The sequence below is a fragment of the Lissotriton helveticus genome, chromosome 1_2 (assembly GCF_964261635.1).
Source record: "Lissotriton helveticus chromosome 1_2, aLisHel1.1, whole genome shotgun sequence".
Lineage (NCBI taxonomy): Eukaryota > Metazoa > Chordata > Amphibia > Caudata > Salamandridae > Lissotriton > Lissotriton helveticus.
This window is the reverse complement of record NC_136058.1, coordinates 332,434,397-332,454,711: the sequence shown is the minus strand read 5'-3', so window position 1 is coordinate 332,454,711 and position 20,315 is coordinate 332,434,397. Positions and strand designations below refer to the sequence as shown.

Here is a 20,315-nt window from a genome sequence, read left to right as displayed (position 1 = left end):
AAGCCTTTTTAATATTGAGTGTGCTTTATTGCCTTGTACACTCAAGCGGATTACTTTTTAATGATTTAAGGGTTCGTAGCCATTGTGATTTTTTTATGATTACACATTCCTGAGCAACAGATAAAACAGCGTGTGATGGATCATTCTTGGCCCGGCCTACAAAGGGATGAAGTGTGGTTAGGAGATAGCTCACGGCATCGCACACAATACACACATACACACACACACACATACAAATGCGCACACACACACATCCCCACACATACACCCATGCATGAACACACACATAGTCACGCACACACACATGTGCGCACACGTGCATGCACATACTCATACACACGCCTACACAGACACACTCACACGCACCCACACATGCACACACACTCATGCGCATGCACAGACACGCATAAGTGCATGCACATATATGCACACACACAAATGCGGACGCGGACTGCAGAGGAGACTCTTTTATGTGGCGTGAAATCTCTCCTTGTGGAGCGACTCTTGGGACCCGAGAGCAGAAGACCTGCATTACTGAGGTTGGTAGAACTGCAGATTCAACAGTGCAGGTAAACGGATGGCTATTTGTGGTGTCTCATTTTCAACTGGAGGCTAACACTAGCATTTTTAATATTGAGTGTGCTTTATTGCCTTGAAAACTCAAGCGGAATACTTTTTAATAATTTAAGGCTTCGTAGCCTTTGTGATTTGTTTAGGATGACACATTCCTGAGCAACAGATAAAACCATGTGTGATGGATCATTCTTGGCCCGGCCTACAAAGGGATGAACTGTGGTTAGGAGATAGCTCACGGCATCGCACACAATACACACATACACACACACACACATACAAATGCACACATGCGCACACACACACCCACACACATACACACAAGCATGAACACACACACACACACATGCACACACGTGCATGTACATACACACACCTACACAGACATACTCGCACACACACATTCACACACGCTCAAGCATGCACACACACAAATGCCAATGCGGACTGCAGAGGAGACTCGTTTATGTGGCGTGAAATCTCTTCTCGTGGAGCGACTCTTGGGACACCAGAGCAGGGGACCTGGATGAAACGGGGCACATTTCTGCATCTTAAATGTAGAGTCTTATTAACCCCACTCCGATTTATACAAGCTAAGTGACAGAACACGAGACATAGGGGGGCACGGGTGCTGGCAACTCTGGGGAAGAAAGGATGGGGAGGTTTAACAGGTAGCGGAAGGGGTGGGGGTAGACCAAACTAGTGTCTTGGTTGGTTTAATGCACTGGGATGCGCCCATCTATCCACAGACTGGAAGCTGCTGGCACATTCCTGATACATGGGTTATGTCAAAGGGGGAGGTGAAAGTAATTATCGCCCGTTTGTCTGCAGTCCACTCAATGACATATGAGAAACAAGCATTTGCAATGGAATAGGTCTCGCATTTATGAGAGTTTAAGCTATTGGCATTGTAAATAACAATGCATTTTATTTATGTTTTAAAAATCAACAAGTAAATAAAAGGCATTGTCATTTACAATGCCAATAGCTCAAACTCTAGTAAATGCGAGACCTATTGCATTGCAAATGCTTGTTCAGTATGCATGCAGCTTTGAGTAAATGTGCAGGTCTTTTTGTGGTACAAAACCGCCCTTCCCCCCGCCCGCCTTTCCAGCCTCCCAGGGAACAGCCCGATGCCTGGTCCAGTCAGTCCGACCTTGCTACCACCCTGCAGTGGTGACCTTCCTCTTCTCATAGACCCTCTCTTATGTGTATTTAATTTCTTTTATAGTGCTACTCATCCCAAGTAAGTAGGACAGGGTGTCGGAGTGCATTACATCACACACATATTATATAGAGACAATGACTCATATAAATGTGAAAGTCAATCTATAGGAAATGTACTTAAGATAATGGGGGTTGCAAGGTGTAATCATTCTTTCACCCATCATTCAGTCTTTCACCATTCATTCTGTCCTTCCATCTGTGTGTCCATTTGTATCAATATTCAACTATTTGCAAACCTATCCATCATCTATCCTTCCATCCATCCACCAATCCACTCATCAATCCCTCCATCCACCCTTTCACTCATCCATCCCTCCATTCATCCTTTCACCTTATCCATCCGTACACTCATCCATCCACTCTTCCTCTCATCCATCCATTCACTCATCCATCCAGCCATCTACCCTTTCACCCATCCAGCCATCCTTTCACTTACTCATTCACCCACCCAGTCACTCATCCTTCCATCCTTTCAGTTATCCATCCATCCATCCTCCCATTCTCTCTCCATCCCCCTTTCATTTAGCCATCCATCCTCCCATCCACCCATCCATCTACTCATCCCTTCATGAATCCATTCATTGACCATATCACTCATCCATCCTTTCACTCATTCATCCATCCTTTCTCTCATCCATCCACCCTTTCACTCATCCATCCACCCTTTTGCTCATCCATCCACCCTTTCGCTCACTCATCCAGCCTTACATTCACCCTTTCGCTCATCCATCCACCCATTCACTCACCTGTCATCCACCCTTTCACTCATCCATCCAGCCTTTTACCCCTCCATCTACCCTCCCACCCATCTATTTACATTTTCTCTCATCATCCTTCCACTCACCCATCCATCCATCATTTCTATCATTATTCATCCATTCCCCCTTTCATTCATCCATTCACCCTTTCACTAATCCATCCATCCACCCATCCCTTCACTTACAAACATTTTCACATTAATTATGAGCTGAGCCCTTGACTGCAGAGTTGCAGACAAAGAGGCCCATCAAGGACTTCACCCTTACTGTAGCTCCTAAAGAAAAGGGTGGGCTCAATATGCCCCTGTATATAGACAATCCAAAAAATTAGAAGTCATGAGTCATGCATGATGCCCAGATGGCATGATGATATTTCCAGGGCTTGAAGTGGGATGAAAAACGGGGAGGGGGGTCTCTCCAAAGGGGGTGTTCGCTGTAATTAAGTGCATGGCGTAAAACACCTAAGCTAAAAATCTGTGCTTAGCATAGTGTGCCGCCGTACTGCTAATTCGCTGCTTATGTCATTGCATTCAGATATATAATACAACAACTAGTGTTACACCTACAAGCCAGAACTATTGGCTCTGTCATTTGTTTCTAGTTGCATAAAACAAAAAAAGCAGCAACCATGGCTTTGTTGAATAAAACATTGAAAATGCTTCATTTTTAAGATGATGACCCTTTTTTTAAACTTGTTTAACCACCTCTTCATGAACTGGATTCTTACCTAGCAGCATGGGTGTTTTTGTTCATTTCTTTCACCTGACTGAATGTCCTTCCCTAGAGGTAGGCAGGAGGACGCCCACCACATGCAGTAAGAGCAAAGACTGGCCCAATCTCATTCTGTATGTGGCAATCAGCCGCAGACAGAATTGAATGTAAATGTATTTTTATATAGCGCAGCTATCACTCCATGGAGCATCTTGGCGCTAAGAGACAGCCAGGCAGCTGGACATGCACTGGATCAACTGCTCATCTAGGGACACCAGTCTTTTCATATTAGCCCTTTGCACATTGTGTCTGGTAAGCTAAAAATGCAAGTTTTCAGTGATTTCCTAATTCCTGATTCTGAGGTGATTTGGCGGAGGGGCGGGGGCAGTTGGTTCCAGGCCTTTGAACCCAAAACAGCCAGGGCCTTTCCTCCCTTGGTTTTTAATCTGAAGGTAGGGATGGTCAACAGATTGGCATTTGAGGATCTCAAATTACGTGAGGGGAGGTATCGTTCAAACATCCTCTGAAGATATTTGGGCCCTCGTGAGTAATAGGCCCTAAATGTGATCAGTAGGACTTTGAACAGTACTCTTTTGTGGATCGGTAGCCAGTGGAGGGCGTTCATCGCCGCTGTGGCCGAAGTTCTCCTACGCCATCTCAGCACTAGTCTGGCTGCGGCATGCTGGACCATCTGCAGTTTGTGCACCACCACTTTATTGGTTCCTGCATATAGACTGTTACAATAGTCCAGCCTGGATGTTATAAGTGCCACCACCACCATTTTTCGGGCTGAGAGTGGTAATAGATGGAAAAATGGTCTCAGGCCTTTTATGATGCTAAAACAGGTCCCCGCCACGGCCAAGGCCTGTTGTTTAAAAGATAAATTAGCATCAAACTTGATCCCTAGATTCCTAACTTCATTGATAGTGTTTGGAAGGACAGTGGCATCTTCAGGCCACCACTGCTTAGGACTGAAAGTGTTGTCTTGGCCAAGAGGAAGAATTTCGGTTTTCCCTACATTTCAGATGATTATTTCTCATCCATTCAAAGATGGCTGGGAGGCAGTTTTTTAGATTTTCTTCAGCCTCTGTTGTATCATCGTCCAGCACCAGGATGAGCTGCGTATCATCCGCATATGAAATGGTGTTTATCTTGAAGGATGATATCAGTGCAATCAGGGGGGCTATATATACATTAAAAAGCGTTGGGCTCAGGCAAGATCCCTGCGGAACCCCGGAGGTAAGCTGTTTTTCCACTGAACTGAAATGGCCTAGTGTGATCACTTGCCGCCTATGTTCCAAGAAGTTTTTAATCCAGGCCAATACATTTCCTGCTATACCAGCCGTGGCTAGACGGTCTACGAGGATGGTATGCGAGACCGTATCAAAAGCCGTGGACAGGTCTAATAGCAGCTCGCAGTGTTTCTGGGGTGAAAAGGAGGGCTGACTCTGTAGAATGTTGGGCTCTAAAACCTGCTTGATTAGGGTGCCATGCGTTGTTTTCTTCCAACAAGGAGGTTAACTGTCTATTCACGAATTTCTCTGGTAATTTGCAAAGGGCTGGCAGCAGCGAGATGGGTCGTAAGTTTGATAGCGTTGTAGGGTCCGCTAGCTGCTTTTTTTGTAGGGGCTTTACCGCCGCCAGTTTCCCTTCTACTGGAATTGAGGCCTGATCAAGTGAAGAATTTATAATATTATTTATGGTGGGGTTGACAATGCCCACCATAGACTGCAGGACCAAGGGCGGACACGGGTCAAACGGGGAACCTGATTTAATGGCCAGTATGGCTTTGCGTGTTTCCTCCAAATTAATCGGAGAGAACGCGTTCATGTTGGAGGTATCTAACCCTGCCTTGGTGTTCCCTTTTGAGTCTAGAGAAATTGGAGGGGGAAAGTCTTTAATTATGGTATGGATCTTTTCCTCGAAGAAATCAGCTATGGTGTTACAAAGCTTTTAGGAAGGGGGGATTTCTTTCAGGAGAGTTTTGGGATTCATAAAAGTGTTTACTATCTTTTTGTTTGTTCTTATTATTGTGTATGGCTTCCGTGTAGAAGTCGGTTTTTGCAGTTTTTATCAAGGCATGATACTGTCGCTATGCGGCTTTGTACGTATTAAGGTCATTCCTGTCATAGATTCGGCGCCATCTTCGCTCTAGAACCCTCACTTCCCCTTGCTTATTTTTTTAAAAGCAAAGAGAACCATGGTGCAGATATTTTCTTATTTCGTTCTTCCTCTCTGGGGGGGGGGGGGGGGCGGGGGGACCTGGCTCCTTACTGAGTTTGGTTATCCAGTCCCCGAAAGATTGGTTGTCCTTAATTGGGTGACAATGGGTGGGGTGGGGCTGCTCTTGTGCTCACAGGAGTGCGAGGAGGCCCCATCAGGAGGATGAGGCTTCTGGCAGGGCATCAGTGATGTTCCCCAATGCCCAAAATTACAGACAAAAGGCATCCGTAAAAGGGATCGTCACGGACAACGGACGTGAGATCCAAATTACGGACGGCCCGTGACATTTACGGACGGTTGGTCACCCTATGTGTAGGCATTATCATAGTATCTGGGCTCATAGTTCACTTCCTTACCTGTGTTGGAGCAATGCTGATTGGGAGAGTGAGAATTGATCCCCCAGCACCTGATGGTGTGAGTAAGCCCATAATTATAATAGGTCACTCTCCGATACAGCTTGTCTTCCCTCAGGTATGTGTTGCTGAAGGAGCACACTATACTCTTTGAGGAGCAGGTCTCTTTGTTCATCGCAACTTTCCCAGTTATGTTATGTAGATTTGTATAGCTCATCTAATTATCAATAATTGTATCAAGGTGCTGGAGCAGGCATGAGACTAAGGTGATGGGTGTCCGACCCTGCAGAAGTAGGTCGAAGAGTCAAGTCTTCAGCTTCTTGCGGAATTCAAGAAGTGAGGAGGCCCTGGTGTGTTGGGAGAGTTTGTTCCAGGTCTTGTGTGCAATGTAGGAGAATGCCCAACCTGCTCTTCTGCTCTTGTGAAAGCAAGGGGTGTGTGCTAGTGAGAGTGTGGCTGAGCGCAGGTTTCTGGCGGGTTGGTGGAAGTGCAGGCTTTTGTTCAGTATGTGGGTCTGATGTTGTGCATTGCTTTGTATTCGAGCTTGAGGATTTTAAACTGGCTACATTTGTGGATGGGGTGCCAGTGGTGCTCTCTGAGGTGTGGTAAGATGTGGGTGGGTCGTGGGAGGTCATTGATGCATCTCTCCATGGTGTACTGGATGATCTGGAGCCAGTTTAAGAGATGGTTAGAGATCCAGGAGTAGAGTGAGTTTCCGTAGTCTAATCAGCTAGTGATGGGGGCTTGAGCGATGGTACTTCTGATGTTCAGAGGTAGCCATTTGAATATCTTACGCGTATGTGGAGAATGTGGAAGCAAGAGGAGCTGACCACATTAACCTGCGCTGTCATATTGAGCTTGTCATCCAGGATAATTCCTGTTTCTGCCATCAGAGTGGGAGTTGGTCCAAGCTCCGAAGACCACCAGCTGGAGTTCTATGGAGAGTTCTTGTTCTCAAAGATCAGCAGTTCCAACTTATCAGAGTTGAGTTTCAGGCAGTTAGATCTCATCCAGTCTGCTACATTGATCGTGCAGTTGGAGAATTTGGTTCCAGTGGGGGTGGGATTGCCTGTCAGCCAGAGGATATGTTAGCTGTCATTGGGGAACAATCTGATGGTGATGCCTTTGGATCTGATGATTTTGGCAAGTGGGGTCGGGTACATGTTAAACAAGGTTGGGTTGTGTGAAAAATCCTAAGGAGCTCCACAGATCAACTCCTTGGACTCCGATGTGTACGGCGGTAGTCTGAATTGCTGTGTTCTTCTTGTGAGAAAGGAACCTATGCGGTTGAGGGCCAGTCCTTGGGTGCCTATCTTGTGGAGTGTTTTGACAATGGTGTGGTTGAAGACTGTATCGAAGACTTCAGAGAGTTCGAGTAGGATGAGGGCTGCAGCTTTTCCCCAGTCCAGTATAGCGCAGATGTCGTCTATGCCCAAGAAGAATGCTGTTTCTGTACTGTGATTGCTCCAAAATCCTGATTGGGTGTCAGCTAGTAGCTTTCAGTGTTCAACGTGGCTGGTAAGTTGTCTGTTGAGGGCCTTCTCCATCACTTTGGCTGCGTAAGGAAGCAGAGAGATAGGACGGAAGTTGCTCACCTCACAGAGGTCGGCCAATGGATTTTAGAGGAGAGCATTGACTGCTGCATGTTTCCAGACTTCTGGGAAGGTGGTAGATTTGATGGAGGTGTTGATAATGTGATTGAGGGCACTGCTGATTGGTGGTCCTCCCATGTTGTAGATGTGGTGGGGGCATGGGTCCATAGGTGCACTGGAGTGTACTGTTTTCATGATCCCTGCAGTGTCTTCTACAGTGAGAGTTTTCCATTCAGTTAGGTGTTCGTCATGGTTTGTGGTGGTCAGGTTGGTGATCCGATCTTTGGGGTCTGATTGTTGTTCGAAGTTGCTGTAGAACTTTTCTATTTCACTGTGGAGAAAGTTTGATACCTTGTTACAGAGTGGTGTTGGCTATGGCCTCGACAGTGGTGAACTTTTTGACGATTGTGAAGATCCCATTGCAGCAACTTGAGCTCGCCTCTATTTGTTAGATTAGTGGCCTTCTTTTGGTGACAGTTAGAAGTTGGTGGTAGCTTCCGATTGGGGACTTGTAGGTGTTTCTGGCGTTGGTGTTATGACTGGTTCTCCATTTTCCTTCTAGCTGCTTGCAGTAGCATTTAGATTCTCAGTGGTCCTTTGTATACCAGCTTGCTTGTTTCTTGGTTCTACTTTGTTTGTTGGTTTTGATTGACACAAGAGAGTCTGCGCTGTTTTTGATCCATTCGTTGACGTTGGTGATGCCCTTGTCGAGATTGTTGGTGTTGTTGTGTTGGTCTGTTTAGGGGGTACTGAGCCAGTCTGACTATGTTACTGTTGCTGCTTGTGGGTGCATTATCTTGCAGTGCAATGATTTCGAAGTTTATTATGGATTGGCCAGTCCATGTAGGTGGAGAGGCAAAGATGTTGGTGATTCTGTCATTGGTGGTCAAGATCCTCCACTCACTAAGCATGCTACAGAGATCTGGAACCTACTCCATGAACATTCCCTGGAGATACTTTTTTCTAAGGAAATTTGACTGAACCCCTCCCACTTTAGCACTAGATATTTCCACAGCAATTTACGATGACTATAAGATTATGCAGGACCTCCAGAACAAACCTGGAGGCAGCGTCTCCATCATTCTCAAGGACACCATCATCTGCTTCACCACCATGGACCCCACCACCAGCTACATGGAGCATCTCACTTTCAAGCTTCACGCCACAGTCAACTTCAGCCTATGAGGAACCCCTGTCTGCAGGTCTCCGGGATCCCGCTCCAACTGCAACTGAACAAACTTCATTGCGCCACTCATCATGGATGCCAGCACATTCCTACTCCTCCTCCTCGGAGATCACAACTTTCACCTAGAAGACCACGCTGACCCATACTCCACGGCTCTCCTAGAGACCTCTTAAAACCTAGGGCTTACCTAGCATGTTACCAGACTGACCCATGCCACTGATCATTTCCTGGACCCAATTTACACCGCCCTCAGCAACCTCACAGTCAACAGGACAGTACCATTGACCTGGACAGACAACGCATTCATCAGCTGCAGCATTCACGTCCCACAATACCCGAAACGTCACACCATCAAAATTGCCCACTGGAGCTTGAACAAAATCACAGAAACCGACTGGACCACAGTACTCAGCACGCCCGACCTTGCCAGCAGCCTACCTACTGCCATCAGAAACTTCAACAAATTGTTAACATCCTGGACCGACTTTCTGGGGTTCTTAAACAGAAAGGCACCACGGCAAATCTCAGACCTACACAGCTTAAAATCCGCGCTAAGACCCGACTGCTAGCTGATCTTGATAGAAAAAAGTACAACTATCACAGACCATATCGACGCCTGCACAAACAAGAGAGGAGATTTTCACCACTGTCAAGGAGTACACCGTTCTGCCAGCTGCTTCCAGCTGAAACCCCCTCACAAGACCTCGGCGACAAACTCCTTGACTTTTTATCAGCAAGAAAATTGCCCCCATCTATGGAAACTTATGGCTGGCAACCAGACTCCATCACGCAACTCCTCACTGAGACAAGGAAGTAGATACTGACCCACTGGACCACCATCACTCAGACGAAACAACTGCTACCATCAAGACAATGCAGTTGTGCTCCCGTCAACCCCTGCCCAGACCGCACCCTAACCAAATGACTCCTTCCTAACAGCGAAGCTCTAACTACCAACCTCAGTGCCTTCACCGGCTCAGCTGATATCCCCGATATCTGGAAACCATCACTCTCATGCTCAAGAAGTCACCCGCAGAACCAGCCACACTCTCCAACTATAGGCCCATCTCCCTCCTACCATAGCCAGCCAAGGTCTTACAGAAGCGAATCAATCTATTCCTCTCCGACCACCACAACAACCATCAACTCTTTGACATCACTCAATCTAGTTTTAGGCCCAACCACAAGATAGAAGCGGCACTCATCGCCGCCACAGACGACATCCGCATGATCGTAGCCAGAGGGGAATCTGCAACTCTCATCTTCCTGGATCTCTCTGCAGCTCTCAACACCACCTCACACCCTATTCTCATGAAGCACCTGCATGACATCAGCATCCAAGGACCCGTCCTGCACTAGATCAGCTCCTTTTAAACTGAGAAAACACAAGCAGTCTGCCTCACACAATATTCCTCGTAACTCTTGCCGCCAATATGGTACGTTATTCGTCTCTGGAGCTTCGGTCTCTGCAAAAGGTATCCTGCGCTTGTTACAAAGTTTTTCCCGGTCGATATAGGGGTAAGAGACGATGTCCTGGTTGTGGTTGGCTACCAGGCAATGCCCCGGCCACTATATCGAATAGGGAGGTGGACAGTGTGAAGCATCTTTGCCTGCTTTTAAACACCAGATCAGTGCGCAGACATGCTCAGGAGATCTTCGATCTCCTTGCCACTGAAAAGCCGTTATGTCTGATGTTGACAGAGACATGGTTAGGAGATTCGTCTAATCCCGACATCGCCACAGCAATTCCCCCAGAATACAATATCTTCAGGCAAGATAGATCGGAGGGGAGGGGAGGGGGTGTGGCTCAATGGTTAGAGCGGCAGACCCTGATGCAGAGGTCTAGCCTGGGACCAGGGTTCAATTCCCCTCCTCGGCGGGTCTTGGGCTCAAAATTCCACGGACCTGATAATTCTCGCCTCGGTGCCTATTCCAATCATAGAGTCCCACTCTGCAACTCTGGGCAATAGCTTGCTTAATCTCCACAACGGCCCCCACAACGCTAAGGATGCCTGGCCTCCACCCTGGGGGTGCCCAGGAGTGGACGCCTCACAGGGAAAGTCAGGATGGGTTCCACAGCGGTATTCGTACAAGCGCCTTGAGACCCTTGCGGGTGAGTAGTGCGCTATACAAGTATCAATTTACATTTACAATAAATTCGCCGCATGCTCCATTATTCCCATGGATGCCATCACAGGATCTGAATCCCTTGCTTTTTCTATAGCATTGGCGCCTCATCAAGCTCTTAAAGGGTTTTTAGTTTACAGGCCCCCTTGACCGGCCGGATCCTTTTTCGATGAGCTCCAGTCGGCAATTTCGGCGCTGGTTCTGAGAGCTGAGCACTGTGTATTGGCCGGAGATTTCAATTTCCATATGGATGAGGGATTGGACCCTGACACGATCAAATTGATTGACATCACGTCCCCCCTAGGCCTTGTCCCCTACCTCTCTGGACCAACACATGAAAAGGGCCATACCTTGGATCAGGTCTTTTCCACGTCCCCCATAGAGGTGATGGCACTTCTGCCGGTGCTCTGGTCTGATCATAGGCTGGCCAAATTCTATGTGTTGGGCACAAAGAAACCATCGAGCACTGCTCTTAGGCAGCAGGGACTAGCACCTAGGGCGTATCACCGGGTGACTCCAGAAATGCTGGCACAGGCATCTCTTGACCATCCCTGCCCTTTTACGGGAGACCTGGATAGGGATTTAGAGTCTCTGCAGGCGTGGCTGACGGACAGGCTGAATGATCTAGCCCCTGTGATGGCCCCCCGATTAACATCTAAACGGGTTTCTGCCCCTTGGTTTACTGAAGCACTGTCGGCTTCTCGACGGCAGTGCAAGGTGGCCGAAAGGGCTTGGTGTTCACAGTATGATTCCGCGGCCAGGCTTGTCTACAGAACAGCGGTTAAAGCTTACCATCGGGATATCCTCCTTGAAAAAAAAGGCTACTTCGCTAGGAGGATAGAGGCTGCCTCTAATTTTTGTAAGGAGATTTTTACCATTGTTAGGGAATTTACGGCCCCACGATCTAATTCGACCCAGGCCGTTCCTTCCGAGTCGTGGGTTTCTGCCCTTGCCAACTTTTTTACTACCAAGATAAAACTGATCCAGGACTCTTTTCCCTTGAGGATGGTGGAAGTACCTCCCAGCTTCGAGGGCGGGTCAGTTCCACCGCCCCTCTGGGTTCAGTCTTGGCAGACTTTCCGCCAATTTCAGCTTCTTCGTCATTGGCACTTATGGCCAACCTTAAATCTGGGTCGCCTCTTGACCCATTTCCGGCCAAATTCCTGGCGAAAATGGCGGTAGTTGTAAATCCGTTGGCGAACCCACTTTTGAATCTCTCCTTGAGTCGGGGGGTGGTCCCGCTGGCTTGGAAGCAGGCGATGGTCATTCCCCTTCTCAAGAAGCCTGGCCTAGACCCCGAGGCTTTGGCCAACTACAGGCCCATCTCTCTCCTCCCTGCGCTGGTTAAGATCTTGGAGAAGCATGTGCATATCGTGCTTTCCAATTTTTTGGAATCCCACGACTTGCTTCACTCCACTCAATCTGGCTTCCGCCCCAATCTAAGCACCGAGACGGCGCTTTTGGAGGTGTCTGAAGCCATTAAAGAGGCACTGGATTCGGAAGGCAAAGCTATGCTTGTAATGCTTGATCTGTCGGCGGCCTTTGGCACCGTCCCCACATCAAGGGTCATACGCTTGACCTAGTATGGACCACTGACCCAAATGTTTTTCTTAGGGATGTGGTTCCCTGTGTCTGGACTGACCATTAACTGGTGACCTGCAAGGTAAATGTTAAAGATTATTTAAAGCACCTACCCCGAGGTACCAGAAGAACCCGCAAATGGATCGAGGTTGATTTAAAAACCTTGACCTCGGTGCTCCCGGAAATGGCTTGTCTGACGAATACAGATGGAAGTCTGGATGTTGAATATGCGGATCTAATCCAGAACTTGAATAAAGCCATTGACCAGATAGCGCCGGAAAAAACTCAGTTAATCAAAGGACCTGGTAAAGAGGCTCCATGGTTCACTCCGTTGTTAAGGGAACAAAAAAGAAAACTCCGAGCCCGGGAGAGAATCTGGAGGAAAACTACGCAGGATTCAGCAAAGAACCAATATAAAGACTCACTCCACCTGTATAAAAAATGTATCTCTCAAGCTAAGGCGGAGTATTATGAGTCTCGCCTACAGAAGGCTAGGAATACCCAGAGGGAGACTTTTCAAATCCTATCGGAGTTAAGCAAAAAACAGGAGAATTCTGAGTCTCCGATAAACTGCGACACCTTCCAGGGGTACTTCTTAGATAAAGTAAAGACCATTATCCTGGAAATTAAGAATAGTATGGTGAATAGTGATACTATACACTCTGAGGTTCATAATCCTGCTCACTGTTCTATAGTACAGTTCCCTGAGATGGATGAGCTGAGCCTAGAGCAGCTAATGGGTAAAACCAAATCTGGCTCCCCAGCGGACCCATGTCCCCCGAGTGTCTTCCGTGTGGCACGGCCGCTATTGGAAGCTCGAATTATTTCTCTCCTTCATAGGTCTCTAGAAACAGGACATCTACCAAGTGATCTCAAGGAGGCGCGTGTCAGACCCCTGCTGAAGAAATCAGGCGCAGATCCGGCTGTCCTGAAGAACTACAGGCCGATCTCCCAGTTGCCCTTTCTTGCAAAGGTCCTAGAGCAACACGTGCTGAAGTCCCTGTCCCTGTACCTCGAATCCCATAGCTTACTGCATGAGCGACAGGCGGGGTTTCGAGCACACCATAGCACCGAGTTAGTGATGCTCTCGGTGCTAGACGAATTGAGAGGCATGGCTGACAGCAAAAAACCAAGCGCCCTGATTTTATTAGATCTGTCAGCGGCGTTCGATACCGTCAGCCATGACCTGCTCCTGGGAAGACTGGAGGCCTTTGGGATCAAAGGCTTGGCCTTTAAGTGGTTGCAATCTTTCCTTTCGGGAAGGACACAGAGGATACAATTGGGGGAGTTGATATCTGAGGTGGGGCTCTTAGAGTGCGGGGTACCACAGGGTTCCGCACTGTCCCCACTTCTGTTCAATCTCTATCTGCAGCCTCTGATTGCGTCCTTGGCCGAGATGGGCTGTAGAGTCTTCAATTATGCTGACGATACTCAGCTTATGCTGAGTATCGATAACACAGGGACAGCACAAATCCAAGCTCAAACATCTTGAGGTATACCGTGGGGTGGATGACGGAAAACCTACTAAAGATCAACCCGGATAAGACCGAGGTACTCGTAATCCCATCTACCACCTCACCATGGAGTGATCTGTATTGGCCTGCTGAGCTTGGATTAGCCCCAAAACCTAGTGCCAACGTAAAGAGTTTGGGGATTAAACTAGACTGTGATCTGTCAATGTGCAGCCAAATTTCCACCGTTGTTGGAATCTGCACGAACATCATTAGACAACTGAGAAAGCTAGCCCCCCTCCTCTCTCATTCTATGATGCGCTCAATTGTAGCAGCAACCGTCATTTCACGGATCGACTATGGGAATGCCCTGTATCTTGGCCTCCCAAAAACATTGACAAACAGACTCCAGGTCGTAATGAATGATCTTCGGATTACCCAGACGAACAAAGGCCTCCCCTCTACTTCAAAACCTTCATTGGCTCCCTGTTAAAGAGAGGGTTGAGTTTAAGAGCCTCTGTATAGCGCATAAGGCGATCTATGGCCATGCGCCGGCCTATATCAAAGCTCGTCTGGAAGTATATAGCCCGAAGAGAACACTTAGATCATCGGATGCTCAGCTACTGGTCTGCCCCCGCTACAAATTAGTGACTAAGGGAGGGAGAGCCTTCTCTGTTTTGGCCCCTCAGTTATGGAACAAGCTGCCTGAGGGGCTACGCAGGGAGGTGAATCTCCTACGGTTCAGGAAATCACTGAAAACACTGCTGTTCAGAAGAGCCCTGATCGCAATATAGTCCTGTAGCTGTGTCTCTTGGAGGAGTGAAGCTAAGTTATTGTAATAACATCTATTTCCAATGCGCTTAGAGACCTGTAGGTGATTGGGCGCGTTATAAATCTAAACTAACAATAACAATAACAAGCGTCTCCTCGCCAGACTCCATGAGATCGGTCTGAGGGGGACGGTGCTCAGCTGGTTTAGATCATTCTTGGCTGACCGTCGACAAACGGTCTGGGCCTCTCCTAGCTCTGCCGTGATGCCACCTTTGGGAGTCGGAGTCCCGCAGGGCTCTGTGTTGAGCCCGACTCTTTTCAACATCTTTATGACCCCTCTGGCGGCACTGGTGGAGTCTTTTGGGGCCCAGATCGTATCCTATGCCGACGATACCCAGCTCCTCTTTACGTGCGGGAAAGGAGAAGATTTTGATGGAGAGAGTATCCGTGAGTGCCTTGGGGCTGTTTTTAAATGGTTCCAGCTTAACAGCCTCAAATGCAACTCAGACAAGTCTGAGGTACTCTTCTTCGGCTGTCCATCCGACCCAGACTGGCAGGAATGGTGGCCTGCTAATATGTTTCCTCCAGCGTGCTCGTCCCAGCTAGCAAAGAATTTGGGGATCAAGATCGATAATGGTCTGACGTTAAGATCTCAGATCCTTGGTCTCACGGGAACATGCTTTGGCCTCCTTAGGATGCTCCGTAAGTTTCTTCCTTTGCTCTCAGAAGATCATAGGAAGACTACGGTGCAGGCCTTAATTGGTTCAAGACTGGACTATTCCAACGTCCTATACCTTGGCCTACCGGAGTATGTCCTGCAACGGCTGCAGGTGGTCCAGAACTCGGCCGCGCGGGCCATCTTTGGCCTTCATAGGCGAGCCAGAGTCTCCGGCCTTTTGCAGTCGCGCCACTGGCTGCCTATCCGGAAGCGGATAGTTTTTAAGGCCTTGACCTTGGCCCACAAGGCTCTCCACGCCTCGGGAGCAAAATATCTCCAAAGGAGGCTCGCCTTTTACCATCCGGCCCGATCTCTGAGATCTGAATCATTGTTCCTTGCTGTGGTCCCTCGAATAAAAAAGGCCCGCATTGGAGGTCGCTCTTTTAGGCTGATGGCACCACAGCTTTGGAATGCTCTGCCTTTGGCATTACGCAGCACCTCTAATTTGCTGACTTTTAGGAAGGGCCTTAAAACTTGGCTTTTTGCCTTTAGTGTGCTCTTCTTTCTTTTTGCGGGGTTCGTTTTTTATTTTACTGTGTTGTGTTTTATCTGCTACGAGCTGTCAATAAAAGCGGTGGGACACTCTATGGAGTAGCCGCGCGCTGTAAAAGACTAAATTAACATAACATAACATAACCTGCAAGCTAATCTGTGGAGTAGTGCAAGGCTGTGCTCTCAGCCCAAGCTTTTCCACACATACATGATCCAACTGGACAGCATCATCCGAGCACACATCAACATCCTCTCCTACGCCGGCGACATGCTACTGATAATCTCCTCTCAGACAGGAACCCCAAGAGAAGAAACAAGTTTACCATCTGCATGGCGAATGGATGAAGACCAACTATCTGAAGCTCAACACCGACAATACACATGTAGCAATCTTGAGCCGCAGCACCTCACCTTGGAATTCAAACTTGTGGCCAGCTGAACTAGACCTACATTCTCACCCAGCACCTTTGCCAGGAATCTCTGGTTCATCATAGACAACAAATTAGACATAAAGAGCCAAGTCAATTGTGTCACAGCAGTTTGCTTTCACACCCTGAAAAAGTTAATGAAGATCTTCAAGTGGCTCACATACCACACCCGCAAGACTGTCACCCACATCCTCGTCACTAGCAATCTGCACTGCAAAAACCTCCTCACTGCCGGAATCTCCAAACAATTAACCAGAAGGCTCCAATCCATCCAGAACTCAGCAGCGATACTCAAACTCCCACAAAGGACCCACACACACCACACTTCATGGAGCTCTACTGGCTCCCCACACACATATGACTCCTTACCCATACGTTCAATGCACTACTTAATTATGGGCCGCGTACTTGAAAAGTAGCATACCCTTCTGCCAGCAGCATAGAACCCTCCACTCTGCTAGACTCCTACTTAGTTATCGCACACATATACAGAAACAAATCCAGATGCCGGGACTTCTCGCACATTGCTACTATAGCCCGGAATGACTGAGCCTCTTTCTCGCTTCTTGAGTTCCATAATAGGCTGAAGACTTGTCTCTTCAAGTAACCCCCACTATAGACAGATTAGTGTCAGGCACCTGTATAAGGCTATGATACCCTCACTCTTGAGAGCACGCTCTACAAATACCTCATCAGGCTCATCTGATGGAATTACATTGGCTCCACTTGCCGGTCCACAACATCTCCAAACCGGATGCATCCTTTACAAAGCCATCATGAATAACACCCCTGCTTGTTTTGCAGACAAGCTCACCCTCTCTGGCGTTTCTTGGCACACACGCAGCCTGCACACCATCAGACTGGAGTCTAAGTTAAAGTTAAACCTAACCCGGCTCAACCAACCAAATCCAAAACCTGGAAAAGGGACATGAAGAATCTTAACACCTCTACTCTGCCTCCCCACATCGGCAATCTTCTCCTTCCCCCTTCAGGTGCCTCGGATGTTCATTCACTGACCGACCACTACCTTGTCTCTATGAATACAATAGTCAATGAAGTCGCCCCATTGCAACTGAAGAGAGTCTCCACCAAAATTTCTAATCCCTGATATGACGATAGACTCAATGACGACAGGCGTACTATGCGAATGGCAGAGCGCACCTGGAGATCTGACCCCTCATCACTGCGCCTCAAAAGGCTTAAGAACAATAGAAATGCCTACTTCAGGAAAATAAAGCGCACAAAGTCGGACTTCTTTAGCGGCCAGTTGGACCAAGCAAAAAACAGGCCAAGAAAGCTGTTCGAACTAATCAAGACTCAAACAAAGACACAACCCTTACAATCAAACAGCACAACAAGCGACACCCCACACCGTGAAGCCTTCTCTGCTTTCTTTAAGCTAAAGACTGACAACATAAGAAATGACCTCATCATAGATGTAAGCCGATTCCCCAACCACACCAGGATGTCTAACACTCAACCTAAAAACAAGGCATCTTGGCTGTACTTCGATACCTACTCGGAAGAAGCAATACACAAACTGCTCTGCACCTTGAAGCCCTCTAATCACCTCACAGACCCCCTACCTGCTAATGCTGTAAAAGACTTCATCCCCTTGCTCCTCCCTCTCTGGACCAAAATCATCAACAGCTCCCTTCAACAAGGTCTCATTCCAGACTCCCTCAAGGTGGGGCAAGTCACGCCTATACTCAAGAAACCTACAGCTGATCCGTCTGACCTAAACAATTACCGTCCCATCACCAATATCCCCACCCTGGCCAAACTGCTGGAGAAATGTGTCCAACTCCAACTAACTAAACACATTGACCAATTTGACCTCCTCAACCCTCATCAATCAGGCTTCCGAGCGAAACATAGCACGGAAACAGCTATGACACATATAATTGATGACGCCCTCCAAATCCTTGATCGCAATGAGTCTTGCCTCCTCATCCTTCTAGACCTCTCTTCAGCATTTGACACGGTCAAACATGAGAACTTGCTGGAGCTGCTAAGCACTAGAATGGGTCTATCGGGAACTGTTCTCAAATGGTTTTCGTCCTTCCTTCATAACCGGTCTCAGAAGTTCAAGATCGACAATGTGCTATCTACACCTGTGCCTGCAGATCTAGGTGTTCCACAAGGATCCTCCCTCTCCCCCACACTGTTCAACCTCGTCATGGAACCGCTCGCCACCTTGCTCCAAGCTTCCAATGTCTAATTCCATATGTACGCCGACGAAACACAACTTTACCTGAAGCTACAATCCCCGGAAGATATCAAACATCTGAATTCCACACTTATTAACACTCAATCTTGGCTGGCCGATAATCACCTCAAACTAAATGCTCTGAAAACTGAGTTCCTACTCATCTCACCCCCGGCGAAAATTTCCACCACCCAAACCTGGCTCAATAACCTAACAGCACTCAATGTCCAACCTACCATCGTGGATTCGGCGAAATCCCTAGGCATCACACTCGATGCCAAGCTCAACATGCAGCAGCACGTTAGCAAAGCCACAAAAGGAGCTAACTTCCAAATCAACACACTGAGGAAAATTAAACCCTTCCTCCCTGCCGAAGACTTCCAAACTGCTGTACAAGCTTTAGTCATCCCTCGAATAGACTACGGAATTGTGGCCCTCAGCGGACTCCCGCTATCCACAACAGCACCCCTAAGAGCCTCCCTGAACGCTGCCGCGAGACTCATTACTGGCTCAAGAAAACACTCGCATATATCCCCAGACTTAAAGTCTCTAAAATGGCTGCCTTTTGAAGCCAGAATACAGCTAAAAATTGCCGTTATGACACACGCGGCCGTGCACCACAATGCACCCAACTACCTCGCTCAAAAGTTGTCTATATCAGGAGGTTCGAGATCCAATAGAAGTACAACAAATCTACTCCTGAAACCTCGTAGATTGCGGAAAGAGAAAACATACAAGCGCTCCTTCTCAGGAATGGCACCCAGGATCTGGAATGCGCTCCCTCCTGAAACCAGGCTCATCTCCTCCACTGTACTCTTCAAGAAAGAGATGAAAACCATCCTTCTGGCCAAGATCTCCTGAACTTTATAGGTACTGGATCAGAGACTCTGCATCGCTTTGTATCACTGTTCACCTTGTCCTTTGGCACTATACTTCTACTTGATGGTGACACTACTACGCTACTCTCTTACTACCGACCAATATATGATACACTTTGGTACACTGTATCACCCTCCCGATGCCCACACTCAGTGTTTTCTCTATCCTAAGAAATTGGTATAAGCCATCCACACATCCAAGGTCTACCTGAACACTTCTGTAGTGGGATTGATGACTTGTGCCGTCTTATATTACTTGTTTACCTGATTGTATATTGATATGTTTTCTGTACGTTATTATTATCCTACTATGTTAGTGACTATTATACTGCTCCCATTATCCCTGTTCATTCCTGCTGCCCCTACCCCTGTCTCTGTGAAGCGCTCTGATATCTGTAAGGATCTTGTTCGCGCTATATAAAACTTTGAATAAATAAATAAAATAAATAAGTAGTGTAAAAACTGCAAAGCCAAGGAAGCAGGCCTTTGCCATCTCTGCATCAAGGATGTTGGACAACATTCATGTATCCATTAGGACCGGCCAAAGGCTGCCCCAATTCAGGAAAGAGTTGAAGACAAAACGTTTTAGAGAACACTACATCACAATACAGTAACAGGCCTCAAATAAGCTACAGCCCACTCGTTGGCTTTATGCTTGCCTTTGACCCTGTACAGCTCTTGGCTTCCTTTTGGTGCTGTACAAGTACCACATACATAAAAACTTACACACAACCAATAAAAAACACAGATACATAGCAGGACAGTTTCCCTATTACTTTCCTGCAGAGTTCATCTGCAAACTTTAACAGAGCAAAGCTTTATTTCCCCCTTTAATTGCAACATGCAATAAACATCTTATTGCTTATAGTTGCCATCCCTGTGCAAATAGGAGCTTGTGAAGGGGTTGTCCTTTAACAAACCACTTGTAATCAGGCACTGAGTCTTAACATTTATTATTTAATCTATTTCTTCTTGTTTAAAGGGGTCTTCAGCCCGTCTGTGTCAGTTTACTCATTGCACCTCTTTTACTTTCAGAA

The 20,315-nt window shown here is 47.4% G+C and overlaps 1 protein-coding gene across 2 annotated transcripts in view; it reads left to right on the top strand.

Annotated features, from left to right (window-relative positions):
- Positions 1–20,315, top strand: part of LOC144803331 (uncharacterized) — a 293,440-nt gene that overhangs the window by 25,843 nt on the left and 247,282 nt on the right. The gene's annotated exons all lie outside the window — the stretch shown is intronic.